Source organism: Saccopteryx leptura, chromosome 11 (assembly GCF_036850995.1).
Source record: "Saccopteryx leptura isolate mSacLep1 chromosome 11, mSacLep1_pri_phased_curated, whole genome shotgun sequence".
NCBI lineage: Eukaryota > Metazoa > Chordata > Mammalia > Chiroptera > Emballonuridae > Saccopteryx > Saccopteryx leptura.
The window spans coordinates 20,647,930-20,668,261 of record NC_089513.1 but is presented as its reverse complement, the minus strand read 5'-3'; the positions used below and the strand labels follow the sequence as shown (position 1 = coordinate 20,668,261).

General features: G+C 39.0%; 1 protein-coding gene and 1 pseudogene across 3 annotated transcripts in view; one reads left to right on the top strand and one right to left on the bottom strand.

The window, feature by feature from the left end:
- DYM (dymeclin) overlaps nt 1-20,332 on the bottom strand; it is a 303,872-nt gene that overhangs the window by 183,697 nt on the left and 99,843 nt on the right. The window lies entirely within an intron of this gene.
- LOC136383438 (uncharacterized protein C3orf38-like) lies at nt 9,866-10,850 on the top strand (annotated as a pseudogene).

Genomic DNA, 20,332 nt, shown 5'->3' with positions numbered 1-20,332 from the left:
TCGGGGGTTCCAGAGTATACAGGGAAGTTCAAACTGCACAACCTATCCGTACAAACCTGTAGTGAAAGTACAAGCAGACTTGAGGCCTAGAAAGAGAAACCATCAGGAAGATTTTTTTTTGTTAATGTAGAAAGGATTTTGGGATGATTGAGGAAGACAAAAGTTTCTGTTAAGTACTGTGCTACATCCTTTTTCTTAGAAAAATCTGGAGAGCTGGCTAAAAATTATCAACTAATCATTACACATAATAAATTAAAATTCATTCAAAACAGTGTTCATGACACTGAGAAACCCGAAACATTTAATTTAAAAAAATCAAACTTATATAAGAAAGTACAACCGGTAGCCAATTATTATTTGCTTTGGGACTGATCTGTTATTTATCTTAACATTAAAAAAAATTTCCAGTCAGTTCCTTGCACTCGGGGTAAGCTCCACAACGCCTACCCCTATAGCTACCCCTGTGTGCTCCTGGCTTGGGAGCAGAGACAGACACAATCAGAGTTCAATCTGTAACAAAAATAACCACAAAATGCTCTCCGAGGTAAAATATAAGGTCTTTTTCTGTTTTTTAATATCCTTCCTAGCTGTGCATCCTCACTCCTAGGAGAAGTAAGAGTTGACTACATTTTCACTCCTAGGAGAAGTAGGAGTTGACTACATTTTCACTCCTAGGAGAAGTAGGAGTTGACTACATTTTCACTCCTAGGAGAAGTAGGAGTTGACTACATTTTCACTCCTAGGAGAAGTAAGAGTTGACTACCACGGGACAAATTTCACAAAATTCTGATCCTCTTTTAGCACAACCTCACTCTCCCGCCCCCCTTCAAGCTTTTCCAAAAGGGCTGTCTTATAATACCAGACAAAGTCACATTTTATTGAGAAGCTATTCTCTACCCCCCTCCCCAGCCCACCCACAAACATAGCCTGCTTCCTTTCTCTGGTAAATATTACTAATAATTTGCCTTTCCTTATAGGAAGAAAGGAGGCAGCCTGCCATTGCCTACATTGTAGTTTAAACTGGCCCATAATGTTGGACCAGAATTCTTCCAAAAGTTCATTTCTTTTTGCAGATCCAAGCCTCTGATCTGTGACCCAAGAATCTTAGTGGAATTGCATTTTCCTGTTGGCAAACACACACACACACACACACACACACACACACACACACACACACACACACACAGCCCTTTTCTCCACCGGAAAAATAAGGGAAAGTTACAGTACATTTCTTTCGGTTCTAAAACACCAAATTAAGGATGACCTTCAAAGTTTTTTAATTGTACCACTCAGGTCCTTCAAATAAACTCTTAAAATTCATCAGACTAATAATTAAAAAGGTACTGAAATTAACTCAAAGAACAAATCTGGTGTTAATGATTCAATTTTTTTTTGAAGTACTTACTCAAGATTATATTCCCTTACAACAAAAATGTGAGGAAGATACAAAATGTAATGAACTAAAACAGCCACCCAAATAATAATCATTGAGGAAAAAAAGAACTCTTGTTTCATAAAAATAGCACTCAAAAATAAACATCATTTTATTATAAGAACGAAATTCCTATTTTTTCACATTACAAAACATGCTACTTGCCAAACTATAATTTCTTATAACAAATAAATATATTAGAAAACATAAATTATTCAATCAGAATTATAAAAAAATGATACTATCTATTCACTGTCCTCCATTGTTATAATAATCTGCCGGAAGGGTCATGTTCATATATTTGAACCTATAATTTTGTAACAAACCAGATCTATGAAAGGATTAAAGAGAAGCAGGTCTGCTATTAGAAACATGGATGAAAATTCTGTTAGAGACATTTCAATCAACAGATAAAAGGCTAAACAATCAATAAATACCTGGTGAGTGCCTATTAGAGTTAGGCCCTCTGCCAGGCACCAAAAATACAAAGAAGAAAAATAATACCCTGCTGCTGAGAACATTAACAGCAGAAAGGGAAGATGAGCATTCAAACAACTACAAAACAATTTTATTTGCCATATGATCCCACAATTATATCAAACTCTTTAAGACACCCGTGCTTTTCCTTTTTTTTTTTTTCACAGAGACAGAGAGAGAGTCAGAGAGAGGGATAGACAGGGACAGACAGAAACGGAGAGATGAGAAGCATCAATCATTAGTTTTTTGTTGCGCATTGCGACACCTTAGTTGTTCATTGATTGCTTTCTAATATGTGCCCTTGACCACGAGCCTTCAGCAGACTGAGTAACCCCTTGCTCGAGCCAGCGACCTTGGGTCCAAGCTGGTGAGCTTTTGCTCAAACCAGATGAGCCCACGCTCAAGCTGGAGACCTCGGGGTCTTGAACCTGGGTCCTCCGCATCCCAGTCCGACACTCTATCCACTGCGCCACTGCCTGGTCAGGCCCGTGCTTTTCCTTTATAAGTGTAGTGAAATAATAAGGGAAGACAGGTTCATCACAAAGATTTTTTTTTTTTTAAGAGAGAGAGTCAGAGAGAGGGATAGATAGGGACAGACAGCCAGGAAGAAAAAGAGATGAGAAGCATCAATCATTAGTTTTTCGTTGTGACACTTTAGTTGTTCATTGATTGCTTTCTCATATGTGCCTTGACCATGGGGCTACAGAAGACTGAGTAACCCTTTGCTCGAGCCAGCGACCTTGGGTCTAAGCTGGTGAGCCTTGCTCAAACCAGATGAGCTCACGCTCAAGCTGGCAACCTTGGGGTCTCGAACCTGGGTCCTCGGCATCCACTGCGCCACCGCCTGGTCAGGCAATCACAAAGATATTAAACATGCATTTCAGGGCAAACACTGTGGCAGAGTCGGCCACATGATCCCAATGCCACACCTCTCCCTTTGTAGCTATTTATTAATAAATGCCCTAGGATTTAAAGCAGAACTGCATTTCCCAATCTTTCTCGCAGCAAGCTATTGCCATGTGACTAAATTCTAGCCAGTGGAATGTGACTGAGAGTAGCCTATGTAAGTTTTCAGTTATATCCTTAAAAGAAAGCTGTTTTCATATCTTCACCCTTCCCATGGGCTAGAAACTCCGAATAGTGGTAGGGAGACATTATAGGTAATTCTTTGTGCATGAGGGCACTGTCCATGGGAATAACAAAACAAGATAGGAGGAACTCTGGTCCCTGGATGACCTCAGGAAGCAAACAGCCTATATACCCCTGGACCAACTTAGACTTATATGTGAGAAAAATGTGACTTCCACCACGTTTAAGCTACTGGTATCTGATCTCTATTAAAAGCCAAACCATCTTAAATAATACAATTATGTATTGTAAAGTTTTAGAAAATTTCTATTTGGTTAGAGGTATCTTTAACAAAGTTTAAAAAATTCTTTGCCCATCAAAATTAAAAACTCTCTAAGATGACTGTAGATTAATATGCGATTGTAAAATATATTGCTCACAAAAATTAGGGTATATTTTATCACTTCATATTCATTTTGAAATATCCCCTAATTTTTGTGAGCAGTATATAATACAGAGAGAGTCCATGTACCTTTTTTTTTGTCAAGGAAGAGGCATTGTTTTGCCTCTCCTTTCTTTCTTCTTTTCTTTCTTTTTCTTTTTCTTTTTTTTAAGATTCTACTTATTAATTTTATAGAGATAGGAGGGCAGGGCAGCAAGAAGTATTAATTCATAGTTGCTTCACTTTAGTTGTTCATTGTTTGCAGTATGTGCCTTGACCAGGCAAGCCCAGGGTTTCAAACCCATGACCTCAGTGCTTCAGGTCAACACTTTGTGCCACCTGAACTCAGGCAAAAAGCTTATTATTTTTAAAGAACTAAACAAAGGTATCAAAAATTGGCTTTAACCCTACATTATAAATTATGATACTTTAATGTTGATGAGGATGCTAGAAGACAGGTCCTTTCAGACACTAAAGGCAAGGTTGTAAATGGGTACAAGTTATGGACAACCTGGCAATGTGCGTCACAAGCATTAAAAAGTGCAGACTACTTAGCCCAGCAAGTCCAACACTACAATTTATTCTACAGAATGAATATAAAGATAAAGTTAAAGGGCTGTTCATCTTAAGACTCAGAAAAATGTATACACTTAAATATATAAGAACTGGTTGAGTTGTGACATATTCATCAACACAATAAAGAGTAAAACACATGGTTAGAAATCCAGGGAATCACCCAGAATGTCAACAAGGGTACCGCTTTCTCAGAATGTTATATAGTTTTTAGTAGCCAAACTTCCTAGAATATATCATTCAGTTTACTGCTTTTCAACTAATGTTTATAAAACAAACTCTTATATTTCCAAAACACTTTAAATAAAATAGTGGGGGTGGAGATCGAAGTTCATTATGGATATAATTGGTATGACAGGATTATTGACATTTTGAAGACTGAGCTGAGTATAAAAAAAAGTAGATGTATGTCTCAGGTGTTGTTGGTAGTAAGAGGGCATCACAGTGTCATGCAGTGTGGGCACACATACTAAACCTGTTTCTGTAAGAGTGTTCACTTTCAGCCCTTGGTTTTGTCAAGTGTTACACACTAGAGGCAGAATCTGAAAAGTGTTAAAGAAAACTCTGGCAAAGGGAGCAAAATGAATGAGGAAAAACTGACTAGATGGAAGAGAATAAGTTACTATTTACAAAACAACTGTTAACAATAATTATTTGATGGAGAAACCATGTTTTTAAGCCAGGGGTCCCCAAACTACGGCCCAGGGGCCGCATGTGGCCCCCTGAGGCCATTTATCTGGCCCCCACTGCACTTCTGGAAGGGGCACCTCTTTCATTGGTGGTCAGTGAGAGGAGCATAGTTCCCATTGAAATACTTACTGGTCAGTTTGTTGATTTAAATTTACTTGTTCTTTATTTTAAATATTGTATTTGTTCCCATTTTGTTTTTTACTTTAAAATAAGATATGTGCAGTATCCATAGGGATTTGTTCATAGTTTTTTTTATAGTACGGCCCTCCAACAGTCTGAGGGACAGTGAACTGGCCCCCTGTGTAAAAAGTTTGGGGACCCCTGTTTTAAGCATTTTATATAAAGTACATAAGTTTGTTACTTAAATATAGGCCCTTTGGTGCATTTTATAAAACTGGTTGAATATTTCGTGTTACTGCATATATTATAATTCTTAAAACTTAAAAACAATGATAAATAAGTCCATATTAGCATTTTTTTTTTTGAAGCTGGAAACGGGGAGAGACAGTCAGACAGACTCCCGCATGCACCCGACCAGGATCCACCCGGCACGCCCACCAGGGGGCGATGCTCTGCCCCTCTGGGGCGTCGCTCTGTTGCAACTAGAGCCACTCTAGCGCCTGGGGCAGAGGCCAAGGCGCCATCCCCAGTGCCCAGGCCATCTTTGCTCCAATGGAGCCTCGGCTGTGGGAGGGGAAGAGAGAGACAGAGAGGAAGGAGAGGGGGAGGGGTGGAGAAGCAGATGGGCGCTTCTCCTGTGTGCCCTGGCTGGGAATCGAACCCGGGACTTCTGCACGCCAGGCCGACACTCTACCACTGAGCCAACTGGCCAGGGCCCATATTAGCATTTTTAACAGAGTAATTTTCATGAATGGATTACTGATGTTAAGTGGCAGGTGTCTGCATTGTATAATCGGTATTGGATGGTCAGTTGTTAGGGTCTGACTATAAAGAGACACAGGAAACTTTTTGGGGTGATGAAAATGTTCCATATCGTGATTATGGTGGTTATTACATACATGACTGTATGTACTTATTAAAACTAATAAAACTGTATACTACAAAAGGTAAATGTTACTGTATATAAAAATTATCTCAATAATCTTGACTCTACCCTTTCCCTCTCCAAAATAATGTTGTCATGGATGTGGAGCAACAGAACTCTTATATAGTCTAGTGAGGGTGTAAATTGGTACAAATACTTTGGAAAATGGTTTAACTATAATTACAATAGTTGAATGACGTACAGCTAGGATCCAGAAAATCCACTAATTATTATGCCCAACAAAATGCTTTTATGTGTGCAAAGACATGTACAAGAATGTTGGAAATAAATCAAATACACAGTACTGTATAAAAGCTAAATAAAATGTGAATTAGTCTTAAAATGTAATAATATAACATAATAAAAATGGCCAAATGTACTTCATGCAAAAGCATGGATAAATTTCACAAAAAAGCAAAAGAAGGAAGACACAAAAGAATGTATAGCACATAATTCCATTTACAGAAAATTCAAAGTTAATCTAGAGTGCTAAAAGTCCAGCTGGTGGCTCCCTCTGCAGCCGGGAGGGGAGACTGATTAAGAAAGTGCATGCCAGGGGTTTCTGGGGTGCTGGTATTACTTGACCTAACTGGTAATTATGTGTGTGCTCATTCGCTTGATGATAATAAACTGAGCTATACCCTAATTGTGCACTCTTTTTATGTTACACTTAAATAAAAATGTTTACCTTTAAGAAGAAGGAAAAACAGTGTGCATCCCTAATTGTAAGATGATGATGATGATGATGGTGGTGATGATAGTTATACACAATAATGCTCAAAGTAGTTATCTTTGATTATTGGAACTAAAGGTGATTTGTTTTGCTCATTAGAATGTTTTGATTTCTAAAATGAGAATATAGTAAGAGAAGCCATAAAAATTTTTTAAAGTCCACAGGATATCCTGAAAACAGTATTTGTTAAAATAAATGTATTAAAATGTTGGTTTAATGAGGAAAAATCATATTTGATAATGATTATTAAAGGGCAGAGTCCTCAAGTACCTCTTTTTCTTTCTTTTTTTTTTTTAATTTTTATTTTTATTTATTTATTTTAGAGAGGAGAGAGAGACAGACAGAGAGGAGAGAGAGACAGGGGGGAGGAGCAGGAAGCATCAACTCCCATATGTGCCTTGACCAGGCAAGCCCAGGGTTTCGAACCGGTGAGCTCAGCATTTCCAGGTCGACGCTTTATCCACTGCGCCACCACAAGTCAGGCCAAGTACCTCTTTTTCTAAGTAATCAGTGATGTGTAAAGAAAACGTAACCTCTAGTAATTATTTCTGTCATTTTAAAATAAATGTAAACCAGCAACATACACAATTCTGAATGGCCAGTCACGTTACAATGCAGAAAAGGAGGGGGAGGACACAAATAGATTCACTTTTTTACATGTGTTTACATTTAAAGCACTCTTTAAAAAATCTGATGACTGCTAGCTCCTAAAACAGTTTTGAGTCAATTTCAATTTTCCTAACACAAAACAACATGATATTACTACCCCTATCTTGTGTCTAAAAAGGAATGTTTTAACCATCTCTAAAAAGAGAAAAAAAAATACACCATAAAAGAACAGAGAAAAATGTTTTAAAAATTCATAGCACAGTATAAGACATTTTATCTACCTCTGTAGTTTAAAATCTGTCTGAATCTCTGATTTATCATCTGGCATAATAAAAGCCATATGGAACTTTAAAAAAAAATTATTCCTTGAAGAATAGAAAATAGAACTGTTAAAGAAAAAAATTTTTTTAAATCCACTGAAATAATTCAGCATTTTATGAAAAGGATAGCTATTTTCAAAAAGAAAAAGAACAATGAAAGTTAACGGATTTATCTGTCTTAGTAAAACTCTAGATCCTCACATCCCTAAAATAAACATTTATGAGAATCCAGATGAGTCAGACACTATATTAAAGTGCCTGTAGAGAAACAAAATGAATAAGAAACCTAGTATCTTCAGAGATAACCCTATCCCATACCCACATGCAAAAACATTAGGCAAATTCACTGTGATCCATAAAATAAGAATGGGGCAGTGTGAGCTCAGAGGACAACCTTTCTTTTGAACTGGCTCTTACCTGGTTCCAGATAACTTCATTCCATCTGTCCCAATGTCAGTCTATAAAGCAGTGTTTCCCAAAATGATGCACGAACCACTGATGATGTGAGGGATGGTTATGCATTGTTCTTTTCAAAAATCTTCAACAATACGTGTATCATAAATATATATAACTAGCCTGACCAGGCGGTGGGCAGTTGATAGAGCATTGAACTGGGACACAGAGGACCCAACTTTGAAACTCCGAGGTTGCCAGCTTGAGCATGTGGTTGCTGGCTTGAGTTCAAAGGTTGCTGGCTTGAGCAAAGACTCACTAGCTCTGCTGTCGTTCCTTCCCCCACCCCATCAAGGCACATATGAGAAAGCAATGACTGAACAACTAAGGAACCACAACAAAGAATTGATGCTTCTCATCTCTCTCCCTTCCTGTCATCTGTCTGTCTCTATCTGTCCCTCTCTCTATCACAAAAATAAATAAATAAACAAACAAACAAACAAACAAACAAAATAGGAAAGGAAATATATATAACTAGTACTTCTGTCTCACAATTTTCAAAGATTTACCACTTTACTAAGTAATAATTATGCTTAAACTCTTGGAGAAGAAGGATAAGTATATTGGAATTCAAGCTGTACTCGTGTACTTACATGGTGGTTGCAGGGATGTGGTTAAGTTGGAGAAATACTGCTCAATAGGAAAACAAGTCCTCATATCACAGCTCTAAGTATCTGGCGGTACATATACTTCCACAAAAGTCACCTGGCCCCACAACATTCCCCCTTGATACATGGTCTCTAACCCAGCAGCACCCTAACCTACCTCTCCATCTGCAGGTGATGAGGTACCCTCAACAGAACATAAAATTTAGGTGTGTGCATTAACGGTGGAAGAGAAACAAGTACTTTTCAATAAGCTTCAACAAGATATAACCAGTTATTCCTTCTCCAGCTAAGGAAATCCAACAACATAATATGCCACCACTGTGAAAATTATTATATCTAGAATTTTTGTTGTTATTGCAAACACCTAAGCCTCAGAAACAGAGAATAAACTTATTAACTTTAACAATACCAGTGACTAAAAACAATTTAGAATTCACAAATAAAACTTTCTACATAGTAAAATCTTAGACTAATTAGTATTCAAGTTCCACTTGTGAAGAAGTAAATATGTATAAAACAAGTAACTGCAGATGTAATAGAGTATGTAGTATAGATTTAATACTACCTTCAGTAACAGTCATTTTTTCCATATATGTATCCAACTGTTACTTTTCTGGGAATTACAAACTGGCTGCATGCTAGATGGCCACAGATAAAAGAATCTGTGAGTAACTACTACGCCCTGGTTGAAAGTGACACTCAAGGAAAGATGGAAAGAGTTTCTTCCCAAAACTCTGACCATTTCAATATTACTGATTAATACCATGGAGAAAGCCTTAGTGATGGAGAATGGTGTTCCAGAATTTGAAGGCAGCAATAATGTCATCAATCATCAAAGAAGAAGATGGGAGCTTGGGAGGCACTAGAACACTTGACTCTTTGGAAAAAGGCAATTCCAAATTAATGAATCCAGAAAGTTCGCAAGACATAAATTATCACTAAACAAAAGTTAAAGAGAGCATGTGGCACCTGCACATAAAAGTGAACACTGTAGAGTGGAATGGTCTAAAAGTATTCATGAAGTTAAAAATACATTCTCAGTACACTGGGGGCCGGCGCCTACTTTCCACGCACCTGCATCTGCGCAGCCCTCCCAGGCGCTCCTCTGGAGGGGGGCCCCCAGAGGAGTTCAGGGCTTCGCTTTCTGCATTCAGCTCCCTGGTGGCCGGTCAATGTTTTTGGTGTATACGCGGTCCTTCCCTAAAGTGAGATCCGTGGGCCTCTGCTCCGTCACGGCCAGCCCAGAATGACAAGCTGAACACCAACTTTCCCGATTGACCTCACTGGTGATCACTTCCTCCCAAAGGTTTGGAATACCTAGGCACTTTGGTGCTGAATAGTGGAAAGGCACTTCCGGTGCCTGTTACCACAGCATCGGTCCCAGGGACCCAGATGTCAAGCTTATCTAACCTGAAATAGAAGGCTGTCGTAACCTGCTAGGCCTACCGGATACTGACGACATCATGGCCCTATGTACGACATCATCACCAACAGCCTGGTGCAGCCTGAGTGCACCAAGATGCCATTCATGCAATATTAGAATACAAAGTATAGAACTTCTGAGGCATAAAAAAGTTCATTGAAGTGTTATATTTAAGTAGGTAGCATCACAGAGGATTATTTTACATCCAACTACTGAGAAGCACAGGATTGTTGGAAATTGTCCAGAATGCAAAGGATTATTGGAAAAAGCAATTATATCTGAAATTGATGGAAACAGCAGAGCCAGTTAAGACCTCTGAGGACATCAATTCATTCAACAGTAGGAAAAAGAGGATAAAAGGGTTGAAAAAGTGGATTTTCATCAATTAGGAAAAGAATTTTGTCACTGGTTCTTTGAACTTCTTAATATTCAGAATCTTTTGCTTGGACCACCTCAAGATGAATGGGGGCCACCGCACTTCCGGCATGATGTCAAGCTTAGGCTCAGTGCAAAACATCTGAACAAAATTAGGCTTAGCTGCACATAGACTACCAAGGAGCAGAAATTGTGAGCCTTCGTCTGCTGTCACTAATGAAAGAAGAATATCTTTTCCTCAGTCCCAACTTTGCTTCCCACGGATTGAAATGTGTTTACTCTCCCCATGGGCTGGTTATGGTTGGAGTTGCTGGAACCGTCCATCAAGGCAACACTTGTTTGAGCATTTCTGAACATATTTTTGGACTCACCCACTCCCTCTTTGTGGAGAATACTTGGAAAATCAAATTTATCAACCTGAGAATTATTGGAGAAGCTTCCCTTACTCCTAGAACATTACTGAAACCAGCTATAACGTTTAAACCAGGTGATCCAGAAGCTTTTATAATGTAATTACTTTACTTGGTACCAGTGAAGTACAACAAAATATAAGGCAGGCATTGGATAGTGGAACTGGAGATCAATGTATGCAGTGGATATGAGGCTTTGTCAAACAACAGAACTGAATCTAAGTAACCCTCTGAAGCACTGAGCCCTGTCAGTCTATACAGAAACTCTTCTAGATACTACACTAACATATTTTAGTTGAAATATCTTATTTGACTATGGACTAACATATGTGAATATTTGCCTCTTTCTACCTGAGTTGCAACAAATGTTCTAGGGGCTTAATGTGGTTCAACAAATAAATTCCACTTTAGATGTAATAAAACGGTGTGTCTTAGGAAAAAAAAATTCTTAAAGCATTCAATTCAATAAGCAGTTAAAAACACACACTAACAACAGTTTCCAAAGTAGGTGAGAAAAGAAAACATTAGTGCCCCGTGTCTCATCTAAGAAATGTGAAGACACACTACGCTTCGCTTCGGCAGTATGACCCATCCAGACTGGCCCTGGCACTGGCACTCTGTCTATCCATCAGGAAGTCATGTGTCACGCCAGTAACCCAGGTGCTCTGGGAAGAGTGGGGTTCATGCCCACAATACGAGTGACAGAGGCAATCACAGATAGAAAATATATATATTAAACATTCAAGTACAAGCAAACACCACAAAAAACAGCAGAGCTGACCTTTCTACTACCTGTTTGGGCTCTTTGCGCCATTTTGTAAGCTAAAATCAAAGGCAACAGTGATCAGATCTCTGAAGAATACTGCCTTCCATCCATTACCAAGACTCTAAAATACAGACTTATATCCACTGTTTTAACAATAAACATGGCTCTAAATATAGTATATTGTTCCTTGAGACATTAAATAATGACACAATGAAGCCATGGTGATTAGCAAGACATTTAAAATCTCACCCAGATGATTATTAATATTTTTTGTCTCATCAAAAAGATTTTCTAAATTGTTAATAAACACAATTTTAAATATCTTAAAGTTTTTATTTGGAAAATGTCAATTTGTAGAGGTCTCATAATGTACATAAAATATTAGTATAACAATACATTATATAATTTATAAATCAATTCACTTAAATCAATGGTCTGCTTTAAAAGTATGTATCAATGGCATGTACAATCAATCAAGTTTAAAGACCACCATACTCAAGGGACTGTTGGGTGACAGAAGAGAAGAAAAGTAAGGGGAAAGGAAAAGAGAAGCTTCTACTATTTAATTATGATCTACACAAATTACCACATTTAAATCTCACCAAGCATCATCATCATCATCATCATTATTATTATTACTATTATATTTTGTGACAGAGACAGAGAGAGGGACAGACAGGGACAGACAAACGGGAAAGGAGAGAGATAAGAAGCATCAAATCTTTGTTGTGGCACCTTAGTTGTTCATTGATTGCTTTCTCATATGTGCCTTGACTGGGGGGCTATAGCAGACCAAGTGACTCCTTGCTCAAGCCTTGAACTCAAGCTGGCGAGCCTTGCTCAAACCAGCTGAGCCCATGCTCAAGCTGGCGGCCTCGGGGTCTTGAACCTGGGTCCTCCATATCCCAGTTCAATGCTCTATCGACTGCGCCACCGCCTGGTCAGGCCCAAGCATTATTATTATCTACCCAATTTTATAGATAAAGAAACTCAAAAAGGCTAAATTCCTTACTTACATGATAGAGCGAAGCAGATCTACACCCAAGTTGTCTTTCAAAGTCTAGAACAGATAATCTCACCTACTACCCTCACTGCCCCTCTGGCTCCAAAACAATAAGGAAGCTCCTGGCCTGAATTACAAGTTTAAAATTTAGCAAAGATCAGCTCTTCAGTGCCTGGGACATAACAGGCCTAAATTCAATCTATTTTGCTACAAGGAATAGCATTCTGTGATTCCCAAAGCATCTGACCCCCAATTATCTTTCCAGACTTTTCTCCCACTCTTCACCCTCATCCACAGAAGCCTATATATATATGATGTTGCTTTTGTTTATGCTTGGAATGTTAAGTTGGCCTTTCTACTTTCTGTTCATCTTGGTGCTATATCTGCACTTCCAGTTCCCCCCTAAGGAATCATCTCTCCTAGGCATTCTTCCCTCTTCTTCTGGTGCATAAATATTTCCTACATTGTCTCTGGCAGTCACGTGCTCAGATTCTTTAATGAATAAACTGTCACTACAGTTAAGCTTCCCATAATATAATCTAGAGAAGGGACAGGCAGGAATGCCGTCTCTGCTAGGGCATTCCAGGAAAGCTTCCCACAGGAGGCCTGAGCCCTGGATAGAAAGGGAGCGACAGATGTGCAGGGGGAGGAGGAAGCACTCCGGGGCATGGAGTGGTCCTGGACACAGCTGGTCAGCCATGAGCGCAGACTGAGGGGCCAGCGTGGCAGTGCTTCTCAGGGAACGCTCCCAATTCTGAAGGGCTGCAGACAGGCCAAGAATGCAAGTCCTTTCTCACGGTCTTGCAAACAATGATGCACAAGTATACAACCTTCACTTTCAGTTTTGCATTTATTAATACTGATCTATTAACTTACTAAGTTAGTTACAGTATATTGTAGTTCAGGGGTAGTAAACCTTTTTATACCTACCGCCCACTTCTGTATCTCTGTTAGTAGTAAAATTTTCTAACCGCCCACCGGTTCCACAGTAATGGTGATTTATAAAGTAGGGAAGTAACTTTAGTTTATAAAATTTATAAAGCAGAGTAACAGCAAGTTAAAGCATATAATAATAATTACTTACCAAGTACTTTATATCAGATTTTCGCTAAGTTTGGCAGAATAAATCTTTATAAAACAACTTAGTATAGTTAAATCTATCTTTTTATTTATACTTTCGTTGCTCCGCTACCACCCACCATGAAAGCTGGAACACCCACTAGTGGGCGGTAGGTACCAGGTTGACTACCACTGATTGTATTTGGTTTTCATAAACTTGGAGAAAACAATGACTAGAGTTTACAGGAGACCCTAAGTAGTTACCTATCAAAAAAGCTGGCTGCTGTGCCATGCTTGTGTGTGCTGCAGTTCTCTGTGCACAGAGATGCGGCCTCCAGAGGTCTGGAATCTCGCAGTTGGGGAGGGTGTTCTGTTATTGAGGCACTACCCATTTTGTTGTGAATTGGTCATAGTCTTCAACTGATATATTTCAAACCTTTTAAGTTACAAAATTTTGTTAAATTAGCTTCAAAATGATAATTAAAATGGTTGGGGGTTCTCTGGTTAATCCTCCAGAATACAGCAATGCATGACTAGTAAGACCACACTACCAATAAGATATCCTTCCCCCGCCAGGACACAACTAACCAGCAGCAGAATATGGGGGGGGTGGGGGTTACAGAGCTCTGAATCTTTCTGATAAAACACTTCTAGGTCCACGAGGCCAAAAGCCTCACCAAGACAAATGGTGAAAGGCTATAATGAGAACTGATTATCTACCTTCCCCTAAAACATTAGGACTAATCATATTGTGCCTTGTACCCTTGTTTATGTGGATTAGCAGAGACGAAAGCTCTGCCATACCTGGGCTCGGTGCCAATGGTTCGGAATGTTTCCTACACGGGCATGGTTTCCCAAACCTCATCCCATCCTGACCCTTCTGGAACTTACATGGATCATCAGAAAAACTCCTTTATAGATTATTTCAAGCTCAATCTCTTTAACAGAAACCTGGGTTGTCCCCTGAGGACAGTTCTTTTCAGAAGCCTTTTCAAGTGGTGACTTGCTTGTTCTCTCTCCACAACCTACTATGTAGCACAGAGATGACTCTTCATTACAGCTTCCAAACCACTTCCCCTCCGACATCCCAGCTATCTTAAAACATCCTATCTGACAATACTATCAACCCATCTATAGACATCACTGTCACTCTTGCTCATGTGCTAACAATTTGAGCACCTGTGTCACTGTCTTTCCCTCCACACTACTCCAGTCCTCATCTTTAAAATTGCAACATACTCATAGTCAAGCTACCCAACAATATGACCTCTAAGGCTTGCCTGCTTGTTCACTTCCTCTAGCCTACCCCAGCACATCCTGCCTATACACCCTGTTTACTAATAATTGTACTCCAACTACAATTTTGAATTGATATATTCCACTCTCTGACTACCCCCTCCCAGCTTTCCAGGTCATTTTGTCCAGTACTGGACTTACTTTTTTACCAAATCAGTTCTCTCTACCATGTTTTGGTGCCCATCATACCCTCTGTGTCCTTGCTTTCCTCTGCATAGAAAAATCTTGCTTTCTAGCCAGATTCCATGGATGAGTACCAAGATCATTCCCTTGCACATGCCTTCCCAACTCCCTCACTCCTCTTTCCCCCATCATACATTTGCCCAGCAAAGCCCCATCCTTTGTCATATCCACTCTCCTACTACTACATGTCCCCAAACGGCTTCACATAGCTGAAGAAGAACATGCAGCCATTTCTACTGCTCTTTAAGGTCATCACCACAGATATCAGTGGGCCCTCAGCTCTACCTAGCAATCCTATGACATTTCTCTAGTCACCAGGGCTGTCTCTTCAAACATCTAACACGAACCCCCAATCTTCATGCTCAGCTGACTCTCAAAGAATTAGTCAGAGAACTACCTTGTCTTTCCACCTTAAAAATCTACAAATTCACTTGCATCAATATGTTATACTCTGCCTTCACCCCTGTTATAAAGGATTAAAATATCCCATCTTCTATCTTTGGGAATATCAATTTCTTTATCTCTCCTAGAATGTAAGCTCTATGAAATGCAGGCAATTAATAGTTGTAGAATTGAATCATTCTTATCATAGTAAATAAACATGTGCCATTTCCCAGACAAAAATAAAAATATAAAACCTCCGTAGAATCCACGTCCCCTTTAAGTTGTTGCATTGTTTTTCTGCTTGTTCTCTGACTCCCTTCTCACCTCAACCCACCCTAATTAGCTTCTCTACCTAAATAAATCTTGACAAAGTAACCAATAACTTCCATCTTAACAAATCTAATGGTCAATTTTAAGGCCTCACCTTATTTAACCTCTCAAATCTGCAAGATGTTGTACATTTAAGACTTTTTACTTTTTGCATCTGTTATAACTTAAACATTAGAAAACTTCAAAAGATTTCATAGTTGATCAAATACAGTTGGAAAGAGAATTACTGAACTGAAAGACAAATCTGAAGAAACTACCCAGAATGCAGAGAGAGAGAAAACAGAATTAATTCGGAGAGATTAAGAGATATGAAGAATAGAATGAGAAGGTTCAACATATGTCTGACTGGAATTTCAGAAGTAAAGAGAACAGCTATAACACAACAAAAATAAAACTGCAGATCACAAAAGCTACCAGAAAATAGAAATTTAATGATCTCCACTACCACCCCCCCAAGGGCACAAAATCAGACTTTTTGTAATATGTATATCGCACCACTCAGAGAGGAGAGAAAGGAAAATACAGCTTGCTAGGAACTCCATTAGGCTTACATCACATACATGCTACTATCCAAATGAGATGCACGAACTCTTGGAGACAGTCCATGATGTGCTAGGAATAAGCAAGGTCAGAAAAAAACATGGTGGTTTTTCCTGGACCATTCATTTTACATGAAGATTTCAAGAAAGTTCATTAAGTCATTGAACTGGCATATAATTCCACCTTAATAATAATAAAACAAACATGGATACATTTATGAAGTAGAACTTAAAATGTGTCTTAATTTATAAGATTAAATATGTGCAAAGTGGCTTCTGACAAACTTCTAAATCCTTAACGTTATGCACTCATCTGCCTCAGCTATTAAGGTCAGGCTTAAGAAGCACTGTTAATGGCTCTCAACAATGTGTGAATTTCTATAATTAGCAGAATTCAAGATCTGTGTAACAACAAAAAAGATTGTGTAATTCACTGTTTTTGTTGTTTCTTTTCGTCTGAACCTAAATGTTTTATTTTGTGAAGAGTATAACAAAAACGATGGGGGTTGAGGACAAAAAAACTGCTAACAAAGCGAGAGATGTGCAAAGTTCTATCTCATCCCACTGTTTTCTGGATGCTAAGAGTTCTGATGATAACTCCTACAAACAGCCCACCATAGAAAGCTAGCTCATTATACTACTGCTTTGTCTTCACCCACTATACTTACACACAAGTGTAAGTCAGGATTCAGGTGAGTTATAAATCACGGACCTGAGTAATCATGGTGTCAACAGAAGTCCAAAAGCAGGTGCAGCAGAGCTTACACATTGTTCCACAATGTGCAATAGCCAGGCTCCTTTTTTCTTGTTGCCTTACTGTGTACAGTCTCCATTCCTAAGTTTCCTCATGGTCCACGTGGCTAAACCAGCTCTAGACATCATATTTTCATTCAAGCCAGCAAGACTGAAAAGAGGACCTGCATTCCTTTTAAGAACTCTGCCTGTAAGTTTGCCTATCCCCTTCTGCTTACATTCCCTCGGCCGAAATGCAAACCATGCATGGCTGCAGAGGGGACTGAGAAATGTGATCTATTCAGGGCGTCCATGTAGTTAGCTAACATAGGGAAGAAGACAAACTAGTGTCACTGCCATACCACATTTGAATAAATCCTTTGCAATGTCCCCAAAATACACCCCTTCTACTTGAGATAATAGAAGAGCCAGTTTGTCTTACATACCCTGTCTTTTGAGCCCTTTAACTTAGCTCAGGAAAAACAACTGTGCCCAGATAAACCAGTGAGCTTTATGAACAACATGAGAGCTGGCAGAAGTACTGGTAGTCTTACCATAACATCCTCCCTTTGAATACGAGCAACAGGATGCCTCAAACATGTGCTATTAATCATACAGCCAAACGGAGGAAGTAAATAACTTTAGCTGTTTTACAGCAAGAATTTGCCTGTTCTCCTGATTTGACCAATCCAGGAACTGAAATTAATAAAAGTTAGGGCTTAGATTTAAACTGCACCTTTCTTTATTAGGACTCAAACTTTTCAAGCACATAGTAAAGTGCTATTTTGTTTTCATAATATATCCTAATGACAACATTAAACTTGATATTATCTGTACATTTTAAATGTCTCTTACTTAAATATTTAATTTGCTATCTGTGACTATATATAAAGTATATAAGTACACGGACTGAAAAAGAATAAGAAAAAATGGAAAGTTGATTTCTTATGATGACAATTATACCTAATCTTATTTTTTTAATTTCATAACTTTTAATGGTTTTTATGCAATAATGGATCCACACGATACACCATTAAAATTGTATTTACAGAGAAATATTAATGGCATGAAAAATATAACATAATGTTACATGAACAAGACAGGATTTTAAAAAAAACCTATATTGTCCTGGCCGGTTGGCTCAGTGGTAGAGCATCGGCCTGGCGTGCGGGAGTCCTGGGTTCGATTCCAGGTCAGGGCACACAGGAGAAGTGCCCATCTGCTTCTCCACCCCTCCTCCTCTCCTTCCTCTCTGTCTCTCTCTTCCCCTCCTGCAGCCAAGGCTCCACTGGAGCAAAGTTGGCCCGAGCTCTGAGGATGGCTCTGTGGCCTCTGCCTAAGGTGCTAGAATGGCTTTGGTTGCAGCAGAGCGACGCCCCAGAAGGGCAGAGCATCGCCCCCTGGTGGGCATGCAGGGTGGATCCTAATCGGGCGCATGCAGGAGTCTGTCTGACTGCCTCCCCGTTTCCAACTTCAGAAAAATACAAAAAACAAACAAACAAAAAAAAACCTATTTGTCATTAGTATGAGTCAGTGTTGGGACTGTAGAACCAGACAAGGGCATGAGTGAACTACAGAATCAAACTGCCTATCACTTAAATATCTCTGAGAGTTATGGCCCAGCTGGACAGAAAGACTATGAAAGAACAGAAAATGCACCCCAGAAATTCAAAAACATAATTGGATAAGATAAAATACAGTAAAGATGTTTGTAAAACTAGAGAAATGATGCACTGAGAGGGGGAAAGATGAGGCAGATAAATAAATGGTAACTTGTATTTGTTTTTTGATAGAGACAGAGATAGAAAGAGGGATAGATAGGGACAGACAGACAGGAAGGGAGAGAGATGAGAAGTATCTACTCACAGTTGCAGCACCTTACTTGTTCATTGATTGCTTTCTCATATGTGCCTTGATCGGGTGCTACAGCAGAGCAAGTGACCGCTTGCTCAAGCCAGTGACCTTTGGGCTCAAGCCGCGACCCCTCACTCAAGCTGGTGAGCCCGTGCTCAAGCTGGCGACCTTGGGGTTTTGAACCTGACTCTTCTGCATCCCAGTCTGACTCTCTATCCACTGTGCCATCACCTGGTCAGGCTGGTAACTATTATTTGTTTTTAGCATTTATCATGTTCTAAAAACTTTTCCACTACTTGTCATGTTATTTAAATGTAATAAAAGCCTGGAGACAAGTAAAGATATCTAAATGCCATTTTTTAAATGAGGCAATTCAGGATCAGCAATATTACGTAACTTAATCAAAGTTACACAGCTAGTACAAGGCAGGTACCAGCTCAAGACTACCTGATGCCAAAAGCTATACTCTCTTCCAAACCAGCCATCATTCTGCCGGTGAGAATAGCTATCTGCTTCTCTCTTTCCCTTTCTTTGGCTTAGCCTCTGTTGAGTACAGGGCCCTAAGGCCTTGCAGAAGTGAATCTGGAGGCTGCCAGGCACAACAATGAATGGTACCTCCTTCTCTCTTTCCATATTCACCCAACTGGATTCAATGGGCCTTCAAGGGCCACAGTCTGGCTCAAAAAGACCTCAATCAATAACAAGGGGAGACAAATGAAGACATTTACCACAGTCCTACAAGTAATCATCATTCCATTTTTATAGATGGGGAAAGGCTTTGAGAGGTTACAAATTTCACAAAGATATAGAGCTACTTAGTTTGCAATAAAAATTTGAGCCCAGGTTTGGTCAAATCGGTTTGGTTAAACCTCACTAGCAATTTGGAATTGGGGCTAAAAGAAAGCTTTTCAATGAACAACCTGAAATTTAAAACATGAATTCATCGTAATAGTGATCTTGTATTTCCCAAATTTTATTATAAAAATTGTCACTCAGAAATCCTGAATTATATAGTAAATTGCTACCTATATATACCCATCTCCTAGATTTTACATTAACATTTTGCTATATTTGTGATAACATTCTTACACATTATGCATTTCTATATTCACCAATCAATGTAACTTATTTGATAATGCATTTCAAAGTAAGTTGCAGAAAAATTTCAAAGGGAAGTCTTCAAATAACTCTAACACTAGATTTTAAAATATTTATTCATACAAAAGGTAGTCTCAAAACTACAAATATAATTGATGAGGGTTTTACTAACATAAACAAATTGTCAGCAAATAACCTTGAATAACATTTTTAAAAAAGATTTTATTGATTTTAGAGAGGGGAGAGAGAGGAGAGAGAGAGAGAAAGAGGGCAAGGAGCAAGAACCATCAACTCACAATATAGTTGCTTCTCATATGTGCCTTGACTGGGCAAGCCCGGGGTTTCAAACCAGAGATCTCAGAATTCTAGGTCAACGCTTTATCAACTGCACTACCACAGGTCAGGCCTAACCTTGAACAAATTTAACCCC